The following is a 22,009-nucleotide window of genomic DNA, read 5'->3' on the forward strand; positions in this document are numbered from 1 at the left end:
CAACGCTATGAATTCATTCTGGTTATGGTATGCTTATTTTCGGGCTGGATTGAAGCCTTTCCTTGTCGCAAAGCTGATTCACTGTCTGTTGCCAAATGTTTGTTAAATCATATTATGCCTGCCAAAGGAATTCCTGCCACTTTGTCCAGTGACAAAGGAATTCCTGCCACTTTGTACACATTTTACTGGACAACTTGTTCAGCACATGTCACGCACTTGCTGCACTGTCCCTACCACCCACAGAGCGCAGGTGCAGTTGAAAGACGAAATGGCATGCAAAAAAAAAAATAAGCTTGCAAAAATTTGTGACTCTACAGGGTTAAGCTGGCCAGCGGCCTTACCATTGGCCCTTATGGAAATTCGATCCACCCCATCCCAAAGACATAAATTAAGTCCTTTTGAAATTGTTATGGGGCGCCCTATGCGAACAATGACTACCATTACTCCAGTCTCAGACTTGAACTTGACTCACAGTATACTCCTACAGTACTGCAAGGGACTAATGCAAGCTGTAAGTCACTTCCATTCACAGGTTTGAGCCGCCTGGCCAACCGAACCCACCTCTGACGCCTGCCACACCCTCGAGACAGGTGATTGGGTCTACATACGACACCACCAACGAAAACACGCCTTGGAACCCCGGTGGAAGGGCCCACATCAGGTGCTGCTCACTACCCAGACGGCTGTTAAGCTATCCGGCATAGCAGCATGGATACATGCTTCGCAGTGTAAGAAGGCACCACCCCCAGCAGACCAGTCATCGCCTCAGGACCACGCAGAGTCAATTTTGACTCCAGAAGAAGACGTAGAGGAACAGCCTGCAATACCTTACAACCTACGTTCGCGTAAGGGTTGCCTGAAGCAGACGACAACCAAAAGCAAGGCCCAAGAAGAAGCAGCAGTGAGCCTAGCGCCTGCTGCCTGGTGGACATAAAACCGTGACTGCGGTTCCCTCAGCTGAGGTTGTCAGAACCAAAAAGGGTCTTGCCTCCAGCATGTGCCTCTGGTGGGGCCTGTTCCTCGGCTACTGGTGTCTTAAGGTCTGGGGAATCCACAATGACAATGACAATTCTTTTATCCACCAGCAAGTATGGATCGCTCAGACCCTTAATATCTCTAATTGCTGGGTCTGCAGCCACATCCCAGCCCACTCACAAGCTGGTGTTCCTGTCTTGGCAATCCCACTTAATTCCCCAGGCCTCACCGGAGGACCTCATCCATTTAACAAGACATGGAACAGTAATGACACTTGGGAAGCAGTAGGAATAAATGTATCTAAATGGATAAGCGTGGTGGAGGGAAAAGGTCACTGGTGTTGGGTGTGTAATGGGACAGGGCTGAATCTGGGGAGGAGCAGTTGTCTTCAGCATATTGTAACCAATGGTGTATGGGATTATTCAAACAAGATTGAAAAATGGAGGACCGGGTATGGGGATATGAATTTTTTCTCAACCTGGGATCAAACAGGGAAATCACTCTCCTGCTCCCGCTACAGCCACCCTAGTGAGAACAGTACAATCTTTCAATGCCATGCAAATAACACCACTCCCCGTAAGGAGAATCACCTTGTGCCCTTCGGGGGATATTACTCCTCCTTTGTAGACACCTATATGGCAAAGGGGTGCAACCGACCCTTCCCGGCTTTGATAGGGCATCATTGGGTCTGTGGGACAAAGGCCTATACCACATTACCAGTTAACTGGTCAGGTATCTGTTATCCCGCCCAACTCTTCCCACAATTCCGAGTGTTAGAGTCCTTCCCACGAGAACGCCTCCGTAATTTTAGGCGAAAAAGAAGGGACTTGTCGGATGCCCAATGGTATGTGAATCACATAAGCCCTTTAACTTGGGAAGAGGCTATTGGTGGTTCCTTTATCCCATTTGGGGGAGTAATACATCATGCAAAAAGGCTTCTGAGGTTACAAGCAGTAGTTGAAATCATGGCAAATGAAACTGGAGAAAGTTTAAGGGCCCTGGCCAAAGAAACGGGAGCGATCAGACAAGTGGTCCTCCAAAACCGTCAGGCATTGGATATAGTGCTGGCAGCAAAAGGAGGGACCTGTGCTCTCATTGGCAAAGAATGTTGTGTATATATACCAGACAACACCAATGATATAATAGATCGCGCTAGCTACTTAGAAAAGATTACATACCTTTCTAACAAAGAGCCAAGTTCCCTGTGAAAATGGCTAAGTAACTTGTCCAATTTCTCTGGCATAGGAAACTGGTTGTTTCAGGAAGCCCTGACTATCCTATTTGGGATCTTAATAATTTTTGTATGTTTTCAGTTAATCTCCTGTTGTATCCAAAACTGTGCAAGACATGTCACAGACATGTCCCCTCACCAGAGTGCTAATCTGATGATTTTAAATATCACTGATGAACAGAGAGACAAAGAACGGTTAATGCAAGGAACCCAGTAATTGTTGGTCATAGGCGAAGCTTGACCAAAAGGAGGGATTGTGAAAGTAGAAAGAATTATACTGTAAGAAAAAGATGAATTGTGCTGTAATAACTGAATAAGTTGAAGGAATTCTGTTTGTCTTTTTAAGAGAAAGAAGAAAAGTATGTTAATGTTGATTGTAGGTATGCAGATCAAGGTGCTAGCCAATTTGGGCCTGAGTTTAACAGGAAAAGGAACATTAAGTGTTAGACAGGAAACAATTCCAGATAATCAGGGAGATATAGCCAGGAGATTGCTGTGTGCTTAATATTGAAATGAAGATACTTAACCACACTAATAATGTGAAGTTTTGCCACACCCTTTGATCTTGTTAACTTGGCCTTTTGACTGTATAAAATCAAGGGGTTTGAACCTTGTATGGTACTCACATTTTCTGAATGCATTTTAGCAAAGCTTTGCTGAAATAAACAGAGCAGTCTGCCAAATCTGTGAGTCCTGTCTGACTTTGACAATTTGTTTTAGAAAGACATCCAATCTTTATGGCTTGTGTGTAGTTCAACGCATTAAATTCCAAGCAGGTTGCTGAAGTTTCTTTTTTCATCATGATTGGCAATTTGACCAGCCTTATACAGTAATGGATCTTTACCATTCCTCTGATTTCTTTTGTTCCCGATATATTTAAACATTTCCTAATTATCCTTTATGTTACTGGTTATAGATTTTTTTCCCCCCAATTTTAGCTTCTCCTATCAACTGTTTGCTTTTTCATAACTCGCATCCTCCCTTTTTTCCCATTTGCTTTATATTTTTTTCTTGTGGTGTTTATGACAAAAACTAAAACATAGGACATAAACTTTGAGTGCTATTTATAGTACTTTAGGTTGGTTTAATGGAAAAATGGGTTGATACAGAGTAAATTGGAGTTCAAAATAACCCTTTCTCGGGCAATTTTTCTCTCGAAAGCCTCACCTTTTTCAGCCTCCTTCCACTAACTTCTGATTTTAAATGTCTGGATTGTTAGACATGTGCTCAGGAAACCTTACCTGTCACTAAACATAGATTTTGTTTGTGTTAATTATAGATATGAATGGAGCTAGTTAATCCCTGTTGTAAGATTCCAGTGGAGCCAAAGAAAGTAAACAAGTAACTAATTTGGGTCAATCTTTCTACTTGACAGTCCCTAGGAATCTACCGTTTCAACATTTCCTGGGAACAGAAACACAAGTTAGAACAGTGATAGAAATGTAGCCGTGTTAGTCTGGTGTAGCTGAAACGAAATACAGGACTATGTAGCACTTTAAAGACTAACAAGATGGTTTATTAGATGATGAGCTTTCGTGGGCCAGACCCACTTCCTCAGATCAAATAGTGGATCTGAGGAAGTGGGTCTGGCCCACGAAAGCTCATCATCTACTAAATCATCTTGTTAGTCTTTAAAGTGCGACACAGTCCTGTATTTTGTTACAAGTTAAAACACTCATTAATTTTGGCTTCATTCAGCTTTCCCTTCGAACAAATTAAAAACATAGTTGATAAGTGGCAAAGTTGGTGCATGGGAGTGAAGGACACGTTAGCTCATTATGCCTACACAGGGGGATGTCACACTGGTCTGACCAGTTCCAAGGACAGTTGGGCTGCCATAGAAAGGGATGCAGAGCTGCTCTTCAGGAGCTCCATGGATTAGACCTATACTGCTGTTGAAGGAATTGGGGCTCTCAAATAAAAGAAGTCCCTTGCCTTAGAATCATAGAATCCCAGGGCTGGAAGAGACCTCAGGAGTCATCGAGTGCAGCCCCCTGCCCAAAAGCAGGACCAATCCCAACTCAATCATCCCAACCAGGTCTGTGTCAAACCAGGACTTAAAAACCTCTAGGGATGGAGATTCCACCATCTCCCTAGTTAGCCCATTCCAGTGCTTCCCCATTCTCTTAGGGAAAGAGTTTTTCCTAATATCCAACCTACACCTCCCCCACTGCACCTTGAGACCATCACTCCTCGTTCTGCCATCGTCACCACTGTGAACAGCCTCTCTCCATCCTCTTTGGAACCTCCCTTCAGATAGTTAAAGGCTGCTATCAAATCCCCCGTCATTCTTCTGCAGACTAAACAAGCCCAACTCCCTCAGCCTCTCCTAAGTCATGTGCTCCAGCCTCCTAATAATTTTTGTTGCCCTCCACTGGACCCTCTCCAATGCGTCCACATCCTTCCTGTAGTGGGGGGCCCAGAACTGGACACAATACTCCAGACGTGGCCTCACCACATCCCAATAAAGGGGAATAATCACTTCCCTAGATCTGCTGGCAATGTTCCTCCTAATGCACCCTAATATGCCATTAGCCTTCTTGGCTACAAGGGCACACTGTTGACTCATATCCAGCTTCTCATCCACTGTAACCCCCAGGTCCTTTTCTGCAGAACTGCTACTTAGCCAGTCGGTCCCAGCCTATAACAATTCTTGGGATTCTTCCATTCAAGTGCAGGACTCTGCACTTGTCCTTGTTGAACCTCATCAGATTTCTTTTGGCCCAATCCTCCAATATGTCTTGGACACTCTGCACCATATACCCTACCGTCCAATGTATCTACCTTTCCCCCTAGCTTAGTGACATAGGCAAACTTGCTGAGGGTGCAATCCATCCCCTCATCCAGTCATTAATAAAGATGTTGAACAAAACCGACCGTAGAACCGGTCTTTGAGGTACTCTGCTTGAAACTGACCGCCAGTCCGACATCGAGCTGTTGATCACTACCCATTGAGCCCAACAGTCTAGCCCAATTTCTATCCATCTTACAGTCCATTAATCCAATCCATACTTCCTTAACTTGCTGGCAAGAATAAGTCCAGGTATATCACATCCACTGAATTCCCCATGTCCACAGAGCCAGTTACCTCGTCATAGAAAGCAATCAGGTTGGTCAAGCATGACTTGCCCTTGGTGAATCCATGCTGACTGCTCCTGATCCCTTTCCTTATTCTAAGTGCTTCAAAATGGATTCCTTGAGGATCCCCTCCATGATTTTTCCGGGGAGTGAGGTGAGGCTGACCGGTCTGTAGTTCTGTGGATTGTCCTAAGGAACATCTTGGTACCATTTACCTTCCACAAATAAAGTACATACCGACCTATGTTCAGGACCAGGTCAAAGTTGACAGCATAACAGATAGTAAGTTGACAGTATGAAGACTAGGAAGTAAGCCCCCTTCTGCAAGGTAAGGGACGGTAACCAGGTAACAGGGGGTAGCAACCTGATACATCAGGAATGTATAAAAGTTCACCTCAAATGGTGTTCACCAGCTGACTGTGTGGGGGCACTGGATGGTGCTCAGTGGGTGTTAGGACATTGCCACGGCTTCCATAAAGTGTAGCGGCGCAGCGCTGAGTCTGTTCGCTGGCAACTATTATTGCATGTTGTTACGCAAAAAATCTGCTTGGGCGATTTCGAATCTTATCTGGTTTGTGGTCTCTGGGGACTCTGGGCACGGAGACCACATCCAGCGATAGTGACTCGGCTCTGCAACTTTAGCGAAGAGCCAGGTGGCTTGTACCTCATGCAGTAGAGAAGGCTCCAGACTTACAAACCAGGTAACAGAACTTTTGCGTTCTCCTCCAGCAGCAGGCGCTCCGACACAGCTGGACTGAGTACAACACCTGCAAATAACCCAGTTAGTTAATGCAAGCATAAAGAGAGGCAGCCTGGCCAGATGCAACCATTCATTAACTTCCAGGCCAGAGAGGGCCATTGTGATCTTCAGTCTAGCCTGGCATCCTATGAGGTGCACACAGGCCCTTCTCTTCCACTTGTTTAAACAGAGGCACCCTGGGGCACCTTAAAGACTAACACGTGTATTTGGGCATCCGCTTCCAGGGGTAAAAAACACTTGGACCTGCTTTTCCTCCGCAACAGCTGATGCCCAAATAAATCTTCAAGGTGCCACAGGACTCCTTGTTAGTAATGACTGTTGGGGTTGCCCCTCTAAGGCTATGTCTACACTGCAGGCTTTTTGCACAAGAACAGCTGTTCTTGCGCAAAAACTTGCAGAGTGTCTACACTGCGTGCGTGTTTTTGCACAAGTATTACAGTACAGCATCAGCAAACAGGGCTTCTTCCGGAAGAGTTATTCCTCTCCCCACGAGGAATAAGCCCTCTTGCACAAGAGCTCTTCCAGAAGGCGGCAGTGTAGACAGGCAACATGAATTTCTTGCGCAAAAAACCCCTACGGCTAAAATGGCCATCAGAGCTTTCTTGTGCAAGAGAGCGTCGACACTGCCATGGATGCTCTTGTGCAAAAGCACATCTCTTCCGCAAAAGCACATGGCAGTGTGGACGCGCTCTTCTGGAAGACCTTTTGCACAAGAACTCTTCTGCAAAACAGTTCTTGTGCAAGAAGCCTGCAGTGTAGACAGAGCCCACGAGTTTCAGAGGGGTAGCTGAGTGAGTCTGTAACAGGAAAAACTTAAAACACAACATATAGTCACCTTAAAGATTAACAAACCGTGTCAATGGGATCATGAGCTTTCCTGGGCATAGCCCACTTCTTCAGACGACTGGAGTGTTGTATGTCCAGAACCAAAATGAACAGGGGAGGAAAAAATGGGAGGGGCGAAAAAAGGAGGCAGGGGGTATGTAAATATCAAAAGGAAAACCCAGCTGGTATGTAACAGGCACCACTGATAAGAGTTGTTGGGAATTTCCCAGGAACCGATCGGGGTTTCTTAGGAACAAGTTTAAAAAGGGGTGAGAATCGGGGTGAACTGGGAGGATGCCTGGGTGAGGGTTGGGTCGAACAACGCAGGGAGGGAAAAGCAGGAGCGTGGGGCGTGAGGGCAGGTGAGCGCTGCGGTGAAAGCCACGTGCGCAGGCCGGGCCGGGCCCCTCTCTCCTCCAGCTGACTTGCAACTTCCACTGCCGGCCCACGTGGCCCTCGAAGGGCGGAGCTTCCCCTTTCCTGCGCCCGCCCCTGGGGCCCTCCAGCCAATGGGAAGCGAGGGCTAATGTTGCTGGTGTTTCAACATTCGGAGCCGGCTGGCACAGCTGCTGCCGCGGGCCCGGGAGCTGCGAGCAGGCAGGAGGCGGAGGTGAGGGGCAGGGGGCGGTGACTCCTGGCCCCCCAGCGCAGGGGGGTCCAGGTCCGGGTCCGTCCGGGGTTACCAGGCCGCGCGCTCCCCTCGCTCTTGGAGGCGACGCTGGTGCCAGTGTCTGCTTCAATGCGACCCTACAATAACAAGCCCCAATCGGCCGAGTCGCTGCTTGTTTCACCTCGTGTCCCCCTGCGCTGCAGAAATCCCGCCTCTGCTGGGCCAGCCCCGAGACACGGGGTTGCCCCTGGATTGTAAGCAAGCTGCCCCCTTCTCCCCCATGCTCCCCATTCCCTGAATATCAGTCCTGCCCCCGCAGCCTGCACAAATCTTCATCCTTTAGGACCAAATAGGAAGGGGAGGGGGCGAGGGATTATTTTCTTTATTCCCACCCCCCCTAACGGAAGGAGCTGTTCTCTGTGTCTGTGTTTACAAACCAAGGAACGTGTTTCTCCCTGGTTTGGGTTGGGGTTTTTTTTTTGCCTGTTTCTTGCCAAGATTGATTGAAATGTTGGTCTGACTAGAGTAGTCCCCAAGTTTAGCGCCCTGCCCTGAAGCAGGACGAAGTCAACCAAGACCTACGGGTTTGTCTAACCCTGTCTAATTCTTTCTTCCCACCCATACTTCCCCAGAAGGGATCAGACAGGCTGTACACAGCGGGTGTTTAAGTCTCAGCTTGACAAAGCCCTGGCCGGGTTGATTTAGTTGGGATTGGTCCTGCCTAGAGCAGGGGGCTGGATTGGATGACCTTCTGAGGTCTCCTCCAGCTCTATGATTCTATGATTCCCTCCCCTTTCCTTCAGCAGCATTAATATCCTTTTGCAGTGAGTTCCAGAGGTTGATTATACACTTCAAAATACGTCCGTTTTAACTAGAGCTGGAAGGAAGTTTTCTGAGGGGATGTTTTTCCATTGGAAAACGCTGATTTTAGTGACCTTTTGTTTGGAAGGGGAAAACTCCACCATTTCAGAACATTAAAATGTAGTTTTCCATTCCTGAAATGACTCTTTGTTTGGTCTCTTTAAAGTTTATCTTCCGTAATCCACCGTACTACATTTAAAAAAAGTCAAAATCTAAACAAAACGTGAATTTATTTGCAGAACTATGTGTGATCAGGAAAAAAAGTCAAAATCCTGGAATTTCTAGTCCCAATTCAACCCTACTTTTAGCCACCTTGGTGCCAGGGATGTAAAATCTCATTTAATTAGCTAACCAGTTAAACAATACGTTGAACCAGTTAACCGATTAAATGGGACACGTAGGACGTGTTAAAGATGGGCTTGGAGCAGCCCACACACCTACCCCCTTGGCACACTGCTGTGACTGCTGAGCAACCCTACCCGTGGTGTGCCAGAGTGCCCTCTGCCTATGGCTGGTGGAGGGCTGCTCCAGCCCCCTCTGGTTAACCATAACCGGCTTACTGGTTAACCATTCACTTCCGAACTTGGTGTCCCCACTGCTAACATTAGGACAGTGGTCCCCAACACGGTGCCCGCATTTGTATGCGCCCGCCAAGTGCTCAGGGCTGGCCTGGCCTCGGGCTCGTAGTGCATGTGCGGTGCCGGAGCTGGCCCCGGGCGCATGGTGCACGGTGAGCGCCGGCCCCGGGGGCACCGCAGATTGGCTGCCCGCGCTATGGCCATGTGGTGCATGGGGGGAGCGCAGGCCCCGGGTGCGCGGCACTTGCAGGGTGCGCCAGCCCTGGGCGCACAGCGCTTGGAGAGCGCCGGCCCCGGGCGCGCGGTGCTTGGGGGGGGGAGAGTGCCAGCGCTAGTGCCGGCCCCGGGCGCGTGGCGCTTGCAGGGTGCGCCGGCCCCGGGCACACGGTGCTTGGGGGGGGGGAGAGTGCCAGCGCTAGCGCCGGTCCCGGGCGCGCGGTGCTTGGGGGGGGGGAGAGTGCCAGCGCTAGCGCCGGTCCCGGGCGCGTGGCGCTTGCAGGGTGCGCCGGCCCCGGGCACGCGGTGCTTGGGGGGAGAGCGCTGGTCCCGGGCGTGCGGTGCTTGGCGGGGGGCCCGGCCCTGGGTGTGCGGTGCTTGTGGGGGGGGGGGCGGCCCTGGGAATGTGGCTATGGGGGGTCCCCGCCCCCAGGTGCACAATGGGGGGCCCCGTGCCAGGGCGCCCTGCGGGCAAACGGCCACGCCCCTTGGCGCCCGGCAACCTCAAATGGTTGGGGACCACTGCATTAGGAGAAGCCATTGGCTGCGTCCCCTGCCCCGCCCCATTCCTTCTTTGACATTCCCCTGATCCCATGCCCCCCTTTGAGAGCTGATGCTGAAAAGTGCTGGGAAAGCTCGGGGCGATTATCTGCCTGACCCCGGTGAATAGGAGCTGGCAAAGGCCCTGAAGTGTGACAGACCCTGGAGCTGTGACCAGCCCTTTCACCCAGCAGGATGTGCCGAATGCCCCAGAGGACCAAGGGATGGTGGGCGTGGCACTTCAAGCACACCTTGATTTTCTTCTGTCAGGGCTGGGGCATCGGACCGTCCAGGCTGGGTTCCTGTGATTTCCCGCGTGTGCTGGGCGGATGGTTTCCTGTCCAGTGCAGATCGCTGCTGGTGCGGGACCTCTGCATATAAACGCTGGGTAAGTCCTGGTGGGTTTTTAATGGGCACTGCCATGTGGGTTGGTAACTCAGGGTGCCCCTGTATAAAACTATGGGACACCCACATCTGGAATACTGTGTACAGATGTGGTCTCCTCACCTCAAAACAGATATTTTGGCCTTGGAAAGGGTTCAGAAAAGGGCAACTAACATTATTAGGGGTTTGAAACGGGTCCCATATGAAGAGAGGTTAAAGCGATGGGACTTTTCAGTTTAGAAAAGAGGAGATTGAGGGGGGATATGATAGAAGTCTATAAAAACATGAGTGGTGTGGAGAGGGTGAATAAAGAAAAGTGATTTATTAGTTCCCATAATAGAAGAACTAGAGGACACCAAATGAAGTTAATGGGTAGCAGGTTTAAAACTAATAAAAGAAAGTTCTTCTTCACACAGGGTGTAGTCAACCTGTGGAACTCCTTGCCAGAGGAGACTGTGAAGGCTAGGACTATAACAGGATTTAAAGAGAAGCTAGATAATTTCACGGAGGTTAGGTCCATAAAAGGCCATTAGCCAGGAGATAGAAATAGTGTCCCTGGCCTCTGTTTGTGGAAGGCTGGAGAAGGATGGCAGGAGACAAATCGCTTGATCATTGTCTTTGGTCAACCCTCTTTGGGGCACCTGGTGCTGGCCACTGTCAGCAGACAGGCTACCCAGTACTGCCGTTCTTATGTTAGGGTTCTTGGTTGGGGCACAGGGCAGAGCCCATCGGTTCAGAGCTGCTAAGAGCAGAGTTATTTGCACTTACGTCCCAGCCAGACTCCCTCGTATCCCCTAACGCAGGGCTGGGGGGATCCTTTTTTGGGTCGGGGGCCACAGAGAAATCCGTCGGGCCTTGTAGGAGTTGGGCGGCAGGAGTGGAGCTTAGTGCCTACGGGGCCAAGGGAAACAGAGAGGGCACCATGTCCACAGGGCCGGGGTGCCATTTTCCCTAGGGCCTCCGGGGGGGTGGGGGGGGAGTGTGTCTATGGTCTAGGAGCCAGGGCCCACCAAAGATGAATCCGACCCAGGCTCTGGTACATCTCTGCAGCGCTGCCGGCCGGTTCCCCCACCTCTTGGTCCTCAACCCAACTAGACCCGCTTCCCGACGGCTGGTTGCCCCCCGGCCAGCCCCGCTCCCTCCAGCCCCCTCCCAGCCAGCCCTGCTTCCCGGCGGCCGGTTCCCCCCCACCCCCTCTCTTCCAGCCAGTCCCGCCCGCCCCCCCCCGGCCCCTGCTGTTCGGTATTTTTTTTAAACCATCTGGTAACCCTAGCAGGTGGGGGTGAAAAGTGCATGGAAATGCCTGCACAGGCGCGTCTGGGAATGAGATGCTGCTCTAACATCTCCGCCTCTGTTCACTTCCAGCCCCTGCCTCGTGGCGCTGGCCCCCCCGTGGCCTGGGAGGGCTCCCCAGGCGCACCATGGCCCGGCATAGCAAGCTGCAGAAGCACGTCCTGAGCCTATACAGGCAGTTCCTGCGCACCGGCCGGGAGAAGCCGGGATTCCTGCCTCGCATCCAGGCTGAGTTCCGGAAGAACGCCAGCATCCCCCGGGCCGACGTGATGCACATCGAGTATCTGCTCCGCCGTGGCCAGAGGCAGCTGGCGCAGCTCCGAGACGCGAACACCAAACAGATGGGCACCTTTGTCCACGCCAAACCGGAGGAGCAGTGACCCCTGCTGGTTGGCGCAAGCGTCTGTCTTGTACTGGGACGGTTGGGGGTGAATTCACAGATCAGCCTTCCTGGTTCTCACATCCCTGTGCACCCCTCGTGTCCAAACACAGGTGCCTGGCTTGGCATTTGCTGAGCTAAGGTGTCTTTATTGGCAGCCAAGCTTTTAAACAGTTCAGGTGTGGATGGGTGATCTGGAGGAGATGCTCTTGTTTCCAGGACCTGGTACACAATTCATTCTACCCCTGCTGGCTCCTCTCTTCGGGTATGTCTACACTACAGCGCTAGTTCGAACTAAGCTAATTCGAACTAACGCGTCTAGAACTAAAAACTAGTTTTGCTAATTCGAACTAGCAAGTCCACATTGAGTGGACTCTGAACAGGGCTTAAGGATGGCCGGAAGCAGTGCCAGCAGGGCATCAGAGGAGGACTTAGAGCGTGGAGATGCAGTCTCAGGCTAGCCGAGGGCTGCGCTTAAAGGGTCCCGACCCCCACCCCGGACAGACAGTTCTAAGGGGTGCCCCGCTTGAAAACCAGTCCTGGCTTGGAGTGCCCGGAGTACCCACACTGGGCACATCACACCACTCAGCCATCAGCCCGGCTGCACTTGCCGCAGGCTGCCATCTGGGGAGAGGGGGTAATCGGGGGGCTGCAGGAGAGCTTCCACCCCCAGAAGCCTGCAGAGCCAGCCCAGTCCTCCCCATCGGGGGCTCGTACCCCATTCCTCCCTCACCTCCTTCCACTTACCCTTCCCTAGCCCCCCTTCTTATTGATGTACAAAATAAAGATAACGTTTCTTCCAACATTGACTCTGTCTTTATTGAACAAAACTGGGGGAGACTGGGAAAAGGAGGTGGGAGAGGGGAAGATTAAGGCTGGGAGAGGGGAGGGCAACTAACATGATCAGGGGTTGGGAACAGGTCCCAGATGAAGAGAGGCTACAGAGACTGGGACTGTTCAGCTTAGAAAAGAGGAGACGGAGGGGGGACAGGATAGAGGTCTCTAAAAGCAGGGGTTGGGTGGAGAGGGTGCATTCAGAAAAGTTCTTCATGAGTTCCCATAAAGAAGGACTAGAGGACACCAAAGGAAAGGACTGGGTAGCAGGCTTGAAACTAGTAAGAGAAAGTTGTTGTTCTTGACAAAGCAAATAGTTAACCGGTGGAACTCCTTGCTGCAGGAGGCTGTGAAGGCTACAACTAGAACAGAGTTGAAAGGGAAGTGAGATCAAGTCATGGAGGTTGGGTCCATGGAGTAGTCTTAGCCAGGGGGTAGGAGTGGTGTCCCTGCCCAAAGTTTGTGCAAGGCTGGAGAGGGATGGCACGAGACAAATGGCTTGGTCACTGTCTTTGGTCCATCCCCTCCACGGTCCCTAGGGTTGGCCGCTGTCGGCAGACAGGCTACTGGGCTAGATGGACCTTTGGTCTGACCCAGGACGGCCATTGTAAGCTCAGGGCTCAGGGTCGGGGGTCTCAGTGGACCCCCTTGATTTTCATGCAAACCTGCTCCTGGGTGGCCAGGCTGGCAGCTCTCCTGCCCTAGATGGCCACTTTCCTGTGCCTAGTGCGGAGATCGTGGACGAGGTCCACGATGTCCGCACTAGCCCAGGAATGTACCCGCCTCTTGCGGTCCCGGGCAAGCTTCCGGGAGCTGCCAGCCTGGTCCCGGGAAGAGGGGGTGGGCTGGGGGACATCGGGTGGGTGGCTCTGTGCCGTGCCAGGTGCAGGGTCTGCTGGCTGGGTGCTAGCAGGCTTGCACCTGGCACGGGCACCGTAGCCAGCCCGTGCCCCTTTAAGGGGTCCGGGGCCAGGAGGGGGGCATAGAGTTTCCCTGGTGTTGGCCAGAGTGGCCACCAGGGAAAGCTGGGGAGGGCTAGCCTCCCACTCGTTTGAATTAAGGGGCTACACAGCCCTTAATTCGAACTAGTAAGTTCGAACTAGGCTTAAGCCTCGTAAAATGAGGTTTTCCTAGTTCGAACTAAGCGCTCCGCTAGTTCGATTCAAATTCGAACTAGCGGAGCGCTAGTGTAGCGGCTATGAATGTTAGTTCGAACTAACGTCCGTTAGTTCGAACTAACATTGTAGTGTAGACATACCCTTCCATCCTTAGCCAAAGAGGAACAAGCCAGTTAGCCCAGGGAAATAAAAGAAAGGGAGAGCGGTGACGGAAAACCCTGTGTCTGTCATTTTTTCAAATGATCTATCTTGCCTAAAAGCCTGTCAGGGATTGGGCTCTGTTGCAGGAGGTGCTGGCGAAACACTCCGTGGATTTGGGTGCTACAATTCCTGAGTGTCGTCCGCCTTCCTGCCCCCTCCCCCCACCGAAGCGCTTTGGAAGGCTCACAAAGGACAGAGACCTGCCTTTTGAAAATCCGACTCCCCACCGGTGTCTCAAGACAGGCGGCTCTCTCTCGCCAAAAACGGAGGCAGCAGCGTGGGATGACAGGCAGCCAGGTCGCAAGGGGAGGTGCTTTTTAGACCAGTTCCCTCCTGGCACTCCGTACTGCTGCCTCTGTATCAGAGGCAGCAGCACAAGCTGGCAGCAGCCCTTGCCTGGGGGCTGGGTCTGAGCTTCTGGACCTGGTGCAAACTGGAACTGAGCGAGGCTGCCTGCCTGCCTGGCTCCTAACACACTGTAAATGCAGAGCCGCAGAGGGGGTAGGTCCCGCACCCAGCGCGAGCCAGGACTGAGACAGCTGGCCCCTGGGGACTATCGAAAAGTCAAGTAACCGATAAGAAATCATGAGGTTAATTGACTACTCAGTGAATATCTAACGTCCCTAATCCCTTTTCATAGTTCCCCTCTGGACTCTCTCTCCTAAAGCATGGCCCTGAGATCTGGACACAGTGCTCCAGCTGAGGCCTCCTCCGCGCCAAATAGCTAGGAGAGTGACCTCCCATGTCTGCCGTACGTCTCCTACCACGCCCCAGGGCTATGCCCTCTTACTGAAGGGCTTTGTGTCTGAGATCGCTTCTCTCCTAGGCTACGTCTACACAACGAGTTTTTTTGGCAACAAATATGCTAACGAGGGACTCTATGACACGCAATGTCATTTGCATATTTTCTGCCGATCCGTTTTTGTGCTCGGGGTTTGTGCGCAAAACCAAGCCGTGTGGATGTTTACTTTTTGTGCAAAAAACCCCCTTTTCCCACAAGATCCCTATTTCTGCAAAAAGGCCGACCGATCTTGTGCAAAAAGGGGCTTTTGCCTAAAAAGAAAACATCCACATGGCTTGTTTTTGCGTGTTCTTGCGAAAAAACTTGTGGCGCGTCTACACTCTACGTGTGTTCTTGCAGAAGTAAATTTGCAGTAAAGCATCAGAGAACAGGGCTCCTTGCACAGGAGTTATTCCTCTCCCGACGATGACTAAGCCCCCTTTGTGCAAGAGCTGTTGTGCAAGAAGGCAGCGTGGACGGGCACCAGGGGCTTCTTGAGCAAGACACTTTTATGGCTAAAATGACCATCAGAGCTTTCTTGCACAAGAGAGCGTTCACACTGCCATGGACGCTCTTGTGCAAAAGCCTATGGCAGGGTGGAGGCACTCTTGCACGAGACCTTTTGCGCAAGAACTCCGGCGTGAAACAGCTCTCGTGCAAGAAGCCTGCAGTGTAGGGCAGGGAGCAGCCTATGAGGGAGGGGGAGGGACCCCTAGTAATGGCTCAAACTTCCCAGGGGGGTGGCCAGAGGCAGGACATTTGCCTGGCAGGGTGGGGGGGGGGGGCGGTGACCTCACAGGGGCTTTGGGCAGCCCTCAGCATATAAGGCAAAGGGCAGGTGGGGAGGTGGTGACCTCACAGAGGGACCCACATCTCAGGCTGATAAAAGCGGGGGGCGGGCCCAGGGGACTTTGGAGACCCCCGGTTGCTTTAGCTCTGGTGCGTCTCCTCCTCACGGTTCGTTCGCGTTCTGTGAGTTCCACATCCCGACACCTTTGTGACGAAGGTAAGAGCCCCCAGGGGTTGGATCCCGCCCGGGGCCGGCTGGGTTCCAGGCAGGCCCAGCCCTCGGTCAAGGGCCAGAAGGTGATTCCTCACCTGGGCTGCGTCCTTAGCGCCACTGGGGCTTTCTCCTGGTTGGTTTCCCTTTTCCTCCATCCCCCCACATTTCTTCTCTGTTCTTGCCTCCTCTGTGACCTTTCCTTGCTGCCTCCCCCAGCTTGGGACCCAACAGACTAGCTGAAGGACGGGGGGTGGTTTGCAGGAGCCGTGGGGTGGGGGATGCAGCCCCCATTGTGGGGACTGGGGAGGTGGGGCTGGAACAAGTCTATGCCGGTGTCTTTGGGGAGAACGCTCCACCCCCCACAACTTAGATTCTCCCCTGATTGGCCAAGAAGGGGCTGTTGATGGGCAGGAGACTCGTGGAATGAGGAGTAACGGTAGTTTGAACTAGGAAGCCTAGTTCGAACTACCTAGTTCGTGCCCCGTGTAGCCGCGCTGCACGGGGTTCGAACGAGCGGGGTTTTAAAAATGGCGGCTCCCCGCTTATGCAAATGAAGCCCGGGAAATTCAAATCCCGGGCTTCATTTGCAAGTGCGGTATGCCTACATTACCCTCCTAGTTCGAACTAGCGGGGTAGTGTAGACATACCCTCAGGTCCTTGCAGTGCCTGTGCAAGACCGAACCGATAAGCAAGGGGCCATTTGGGGGCTGGGGGCAGTTGCTCTGGGGAGCTGGAACCCCTGGATTTCGTTCATCAGGCTGCGCCCCAAGCTCCCCTTTGCTCCCCTCATTTGCAGCATGGCCAAACGTTTTCGGCTGTGGTTCAAGAAAGCCCTGAAGATGGCCCCAGGGCCGGTGGGGAGCAGCTCCTCCGTCCCCGCGGGCGGGGAAGCTGGATCCCACCAGCTCGGGGCGACTCGCCCACCGGCCAGGCCCCCCCGGACCTGGCTCCAGAGGCGGCTGGGCAGGCGGGACCCAGCCCAGCGGGGGAGCCGGGTAGGGTGGCTCCGGGGCCTCCTCTGTGGAGAGAAACACCTGCCCCGGGAGCCCAGCCCCCATTACCACCAGGGGGCATCGCCCTGCCCGGCCCCCGGGGACCTGCCAGTCTCCGGGAGCCCCCAGCCCGTCGCTCCCCGCACCAGCCCCTGCAGCTGTGGGTCCAGGTCCGTCAGCAGCAGCGCCTGGGCCTCCAGCTGCAGCCGGGCCACCTCCTGCAGCCGCTCAGACCCAGGTGAGGGGCCGTGAACACGCTGGGCCCAGGGGCTCACCCAGTACCCGGGGGGGGGGGGCAGGGAGGGGCAGCCCCAGTGTCTGCCCCGCAGCCAGGGCAATGGATGGGGGGGCTGCTTGGCTCTCTTCTTCCTGGTGGGGGCTCTGCTGAGGGCGTTGGCAGATGTGAGGGTGGAAGGGGGATGGGTCCCTGCGAGGGGCGTGTGGGGCCCAACCTGCCCTGGGTCCCTGACATGGGGGCGCGTGACCCCTGCTGGCCGCTGGAGTCACCCTGGTCCCTTCCCTCCCGCACAGAGCCCCCCTGCGCCTCGGCGGAGCTCTGCCAGGAGCAGGTGGACTCCCGGGTGGAGGAAGGGGCCATCTATGACATCGAAGAGCAGCTCCACACCCGGGACACGGTAGGAACCTTCTCCACACGGGGGGGACCCGAGATTGTCCAGCCCCTTCCCAGCACGTCCCCCCCCCCTCCGGGAGGGGCTTGTCCCTGGGGATCCCCCTGGGGCCCCTTCTCCTGCATGACCTGGGCCCCCCAAGCTGGGGGCTCTTGTCATGCACCAGCTGGGCCCCCACAAGCCTGAGGCAGCAGTTGGGGGGGGAGTGTGGGTGCTTGGACAACCAGCAGCTCCCACCTCCACTCCTGGGAGACCTGAGCCCTGCAGCTGTCCGTGGGGGGCAGGCAGGCCCCAGGCTCACAGACTCTCTCTGGGGTGCAGAGCCCAGCCGCCCTGCAGCGGTTCCTCTTGGCCATCCCCCTCGCCTGCCTCGCCGCCCTCCAAAGGGGCGAGGACACCCTGGCGCCGCGCTGCTGCAAGGACACCATGATGGCCAGGATCGTTGTAAGCGAGTCGCGGCAGCCGGGAGGAGGGAAGGGGATACGTGGGGTGGACAGGGGTCTGCCTGGGCCATGGCGGCGGGTGGGGGTGCTGGAAACGGGATGGGTGGAGCCAGGAGGGCTGGAGGTGGACATGGGGAGGGTGGGTGGGGATGCTGGAGGAGGGAGGGACACAGAAATGGGGCAGGTCTGGGGTGCCGGACAGGAAGGGAGATTCGGGACAGGGAGGGGTCTCCCCGGGCCATGGGGGGCTGGAAGGGAGCCGAGCGGGCTGCTGGGGATGCGCCTGGGGAGCAGGGATGAGGAGGTTCAGAGGCTGGTCACCAGGGCAGGGAGGGGCAGGAGACGGCCTGGGGACAAGGATTGAGCTGGTCCCGGTTTGGGAGGGGGGTGCTGGGAGGGGCCCTGTGCCGGGCAGGGGGGCTACAGGGCAGCGGGAGGCAGTGGGGTTGGATCCTGCTGGGTGGGGGCGCTGGCCGTGTGAGCGTCTCTTGGGGGCCCAGTCTCACACGCCCCTTTGTCTCCTTGGGTCTCACAGGAGATCATGGAGGACTCGCCCCCCCCGCTGGTCTTGGCCGACTGCCTCAACGCCGCCTGCAGCCTCAGGTACCGACCCCCCCCCCCCGCCGACTCCCCCCAGAGCAGATCCCCTGGCCAGGGGGTGGGAAAGTCTCTGTCTCCTGCTGCTGAATTAACAGTCTCGGCCCCTCTCTCCTGCCAGCACCTTGCAGCCTCCCCTGCGAGCCCAGCTCCTGAGCCCCCTGCTGACGGCGGCCGTGGGACAGACTGTGTCTGGGGACTGGCAGCAGGAGCCCATCCACACACAGGTACGTCCCTCCGGGCCCTGCTCCCGGGCTGGGCTGGAGCTCCAGAGAGGAGGGGGGGGGCAGAGGGAGGGAAGAAGCTGCAGGTTTGGATCCTTCCCTCCAGGGTTCCCGTTGCTCTCCCGGGGGGCCCGTCCCTTCCACGCCCAGCCTGGGCTCCTCCCTGCTCTGCGAGGCGGCTCAGACCCTGCTCAAGGCTGCACCCCGGAGCCAGCGGGTGGCCTGGATTCCCCAACCCCAACCCCCCTCTGACCCAGGGCTCCCCCTTGTCTTGCAGCAGTTCATCCGGGCCCTTCCCTACGACCTCCAGGCCCTACTGGCGAGCCTCCTCGCCGAGTCCCCAGACACCGCCCGGCTGCAGCTCATAATGGAGGTGAGCCCCGTGGGGGGGACGGGGCCATTGTCCCTGCTTCCTCGGGGGGCCGAGAGAGGAGCAGTGTCAGTGGCTGGGGGGGGCACAGTCCGAGAGGAGCCCCAGGCTCTGCCCAGAACCGGCACCTCCCTACGGGTCCTGACCTGCCTCTTTCCCCCCCAGCACCTGAGCCCGTGGCTGGAGTCCCGCCTGCCCCAGGAGCGAGCCAGGGCCCTTGGCAGCACCACGGCCCTGCTGGGAGTCGCCACCACCCTCCCGGGGTTTGACGTAAGTGACCTCGGAGCCGGGGGGTCTGGGGCTGCAGGGCGCGGGGCTGGGAGCGTCCCCGGGAGGCAGAGGCAGGGCCGGGAATGGGCCGGGAATGGGCCGCGTTCTCCTTTCCCCGGGGAGGGGCGACCCTGGGCCCTTCAGGGGGGCTCTTGAGGGACTGTGCCTGGGGACTGGGGAGTGGCCGTCAGTGGATCCCCTTGTTCCACCCCCGGAGTGACCCTTCAGTCGGGGCCATTGCTCTGGGTTGTCTCCTCGCAAGGCCGGCCCCGCCCCGCCCCGGGAGGTGTCTCTGTCCGTCCCCCGAGCTCAGAACCGCCTCGGCGGCCGTTTGCATGGGACGTGCAGCCCCAGGATGCTGAGGGACCCCCCCTCTTCTCTCCCCTCAGAACTCCGCCGACTGGCCGAGGATGGGTCACCACGTGGCCCAGCTGGGCCTTTTTATTTCGGACCCATCCGAAGACGTCAGCCGGCTGGCCCGGGAGGGGGTGCACAGCCTGTATCAACTCCTCCTGCACCACAGGGGTAAGGAACCCAGCCGGGACCTGGGCCCCAGGGACACCCTGAGGGTGCCGGCGGCGGGGGGAGGGGACCCAGCCCTTTTCCCCCAGACTGGCCCAAGGGGGGATGCGTCCCTCTGTGTTCCCCTTCTGCCCACTGTGCCCCTCCATTTGCCCAGGGATGCCTGCAGGGACCCGTGGGAGGGGAAGGGCTCAGACCTGCCAGCAGAATGACCCTGTTGTGTCTCTTGCAGGCCTCAACATCCACCAGGCAGAGGACCTGTGGTGCAGACACTACTACAAAGAAAGATGGGTCCTGGCTCACAGCAACAGCGTGAGGGTGGAAGAGGTAAGGACGCGCTGCCAGGGCAGGGCAGGGCTCGGGGGTGGGGCTGGCTGGGGCCCTCGTGGGGGTAGGAGGGTCTTGGGGGCAGGAGGAAGCTGTGACCTGGGGCAGGGGTTGGGGTGCCGGGTGAGGAGAGCGTCTGGGTGCAGGGTCTGGAAGGGAGTTTGGGGGAGGAGGAAGCTGTTTTAGCCCCAGGAGTTGGGGCCGGGCTCTGGGCCGTCAGCTGAAACCTCCTGTGCTCTTGATTCCAGGTCTTTGGGCAGCTCTTCACAGCAGAGCAGGAGAACTGCTTTTTGGACAAGGCTCTGCTCGCTGCCCGCTCCCCCCTGCGGCGCCCCAGCCAGGCCGGGCTGGTCCTGGCCCACGCCCTGCATGGGCAGGCCCATCAGCTCCTGGAATACATGGTGAGCAGCCGGAGCAGATCAGGAGAGTGGGGCAGGGCCAGGGTCTCCTTCCCATCCCCTCAGGGAGTCCCCCGCCCCTTTCCTCAGGCTGCCCCCACCCCACGTCCCTGCTGGCAGAATCCCTCCTGCCCCTGCGAGCGTCCCTGGGGGTGGGGAGGCTCTGAACACAGAAACTGTCCTAGGAGGCGGGAGGGGGCCGAGGTGTCAGGAGCTCTGGGGGGGGGGGGGGTCAGGAGCTCACCCTGCGGGCCTGACGGGGGGTGACCAGAGAGCAGGGGGAGGAGGGTGGAAATGCTGGGGGCCAGTTCCCCTGAGTCCCCAGGGATGAATGTGACGGATTCTGCTTCCCTTGCAGCAGGAAGACACCCAGTGAGAGCAGCAAGAGCTGAGGAGCCAGCAGCTGCGTACAACTCCCCCCAACCCTCCCAATTGTATTGAATTGTATTTACATTCTCATTAAACAATGTTTCAAAAAACATTTGGATCAGGCTTGGTCAATAATTTGTAATGGGGGGGCCATTTTGGCAACTGATCAAGGGCCACATTTCTACCGAGGGCTTTGGGGTCTGGGACGGGGTGGTTGGGTGCAGAAGGGAGCTTAGGGGTGGAGCCTGGGTGCAGGGGGGGGGTATGATCTGGGGCGGTGGATAGGGGTGCAGGGTCCAGGAGGGGGTATGGGCGCAGGAGAGGACTCTGGCCTGGGGGAGGGGCTCTAGAGGGGTGCAGGGTCAGGGAGGGAGCTGTGACCTGGGTGAAGGGGGAGCAGAAGGTTTGGGGGAGGGGGTGCGGGTGCCAGAGAGGAGTCTGGCCTGGGGGAGGGGTGTCGGGGGGGTGCAGGGTCAGGGAGGGAGCTGTGACCTGGGTGAAGGGGGAGCAGAGGGTTTGGGGGAGGGGGTGCGGGTGCCAGAGAGGAGTCTGGCCTGGGGGAGGGGTGTCGGGGGGTGCAGGGTCAGGGAGGGAGCTGTGATCTGAGGGAATGGGGGACGCAGGTTCAGGTGGTCGCCTGGGACAGGCAGTCGGGGAGGGGACGTGGGCGCCAGGGGCAGGCTCTGGCTGCGGAGGTGCCTACCTAGGCAGCTGCGTATGGGGGAGCCCGACTGTCACCTGAGGGGATGGGGGAGCTCAATTTTCAACTGTGGGGAATGGAGGAAATACTGTGGAGTGGAGGGAGCGAGATGGGGGGGGGGCTGAATTGTTCCCGGAGGGGAGATCTCCCTGGCTTGGGGGGGGGGCGTTTCCAGCAAAGCCCTCACATAAGAGGGGGACAGACGGGGGGAGGGAGAGGACGGGGATGGGCAGGGCAGGTGGAAATGGGGAGGGGCAGGAGAAGGGAAGGGGGAGGAGATGGAGGAGAGCAGGGGATAGGAGTGGGGGCGGGGATGAGGAGCAGGACAGAGGCAGGGCAGTGGTGGTGATGGCTGAGCGATGAGAACAGCTCGCAGGGAGCTTAAAGCCAGCAGATGCTTTTCGGCAGAGTTGCCATTTGCCCTGGCGGCTTTGCCAGAATAGCTGTGCCAGCGGGGGGGGGCTTTTGCCACACACCCAAGCCAAGCCAGCTGTGGCGGCA

The 22,009-nt window shown here is 56.0% G+C and overlaps 1 pseudogene; it reads left to right on the top strand.

The window, feature by feature from the left end:
• Nucleotides 1–209: 209 nt before the first annotated feature.
• LOC149523295 (uncharacterized) lies at nt 210–2,829 on the top strand (annotated as a pseudogene).
• The last annotated feature ends 19,180 nt before the right edge of the window (nt 2,830–22,009 follow it).

The sequence above is a fragment of the Pelodiscus sinensis genome, chromosome 18 (assembly GCF_052426305.1).
Source record: "Pelodiscus sinensis isolate ZL-2025 chromosome 18, ASM5242630v1, whole genome shotgun sequence".
Lineage (NCBI taxonomy): Eukaryota > Metazoa > Chordata > Testudines > Trionychidae > Pelodiscus > Pelodiscus sinensis.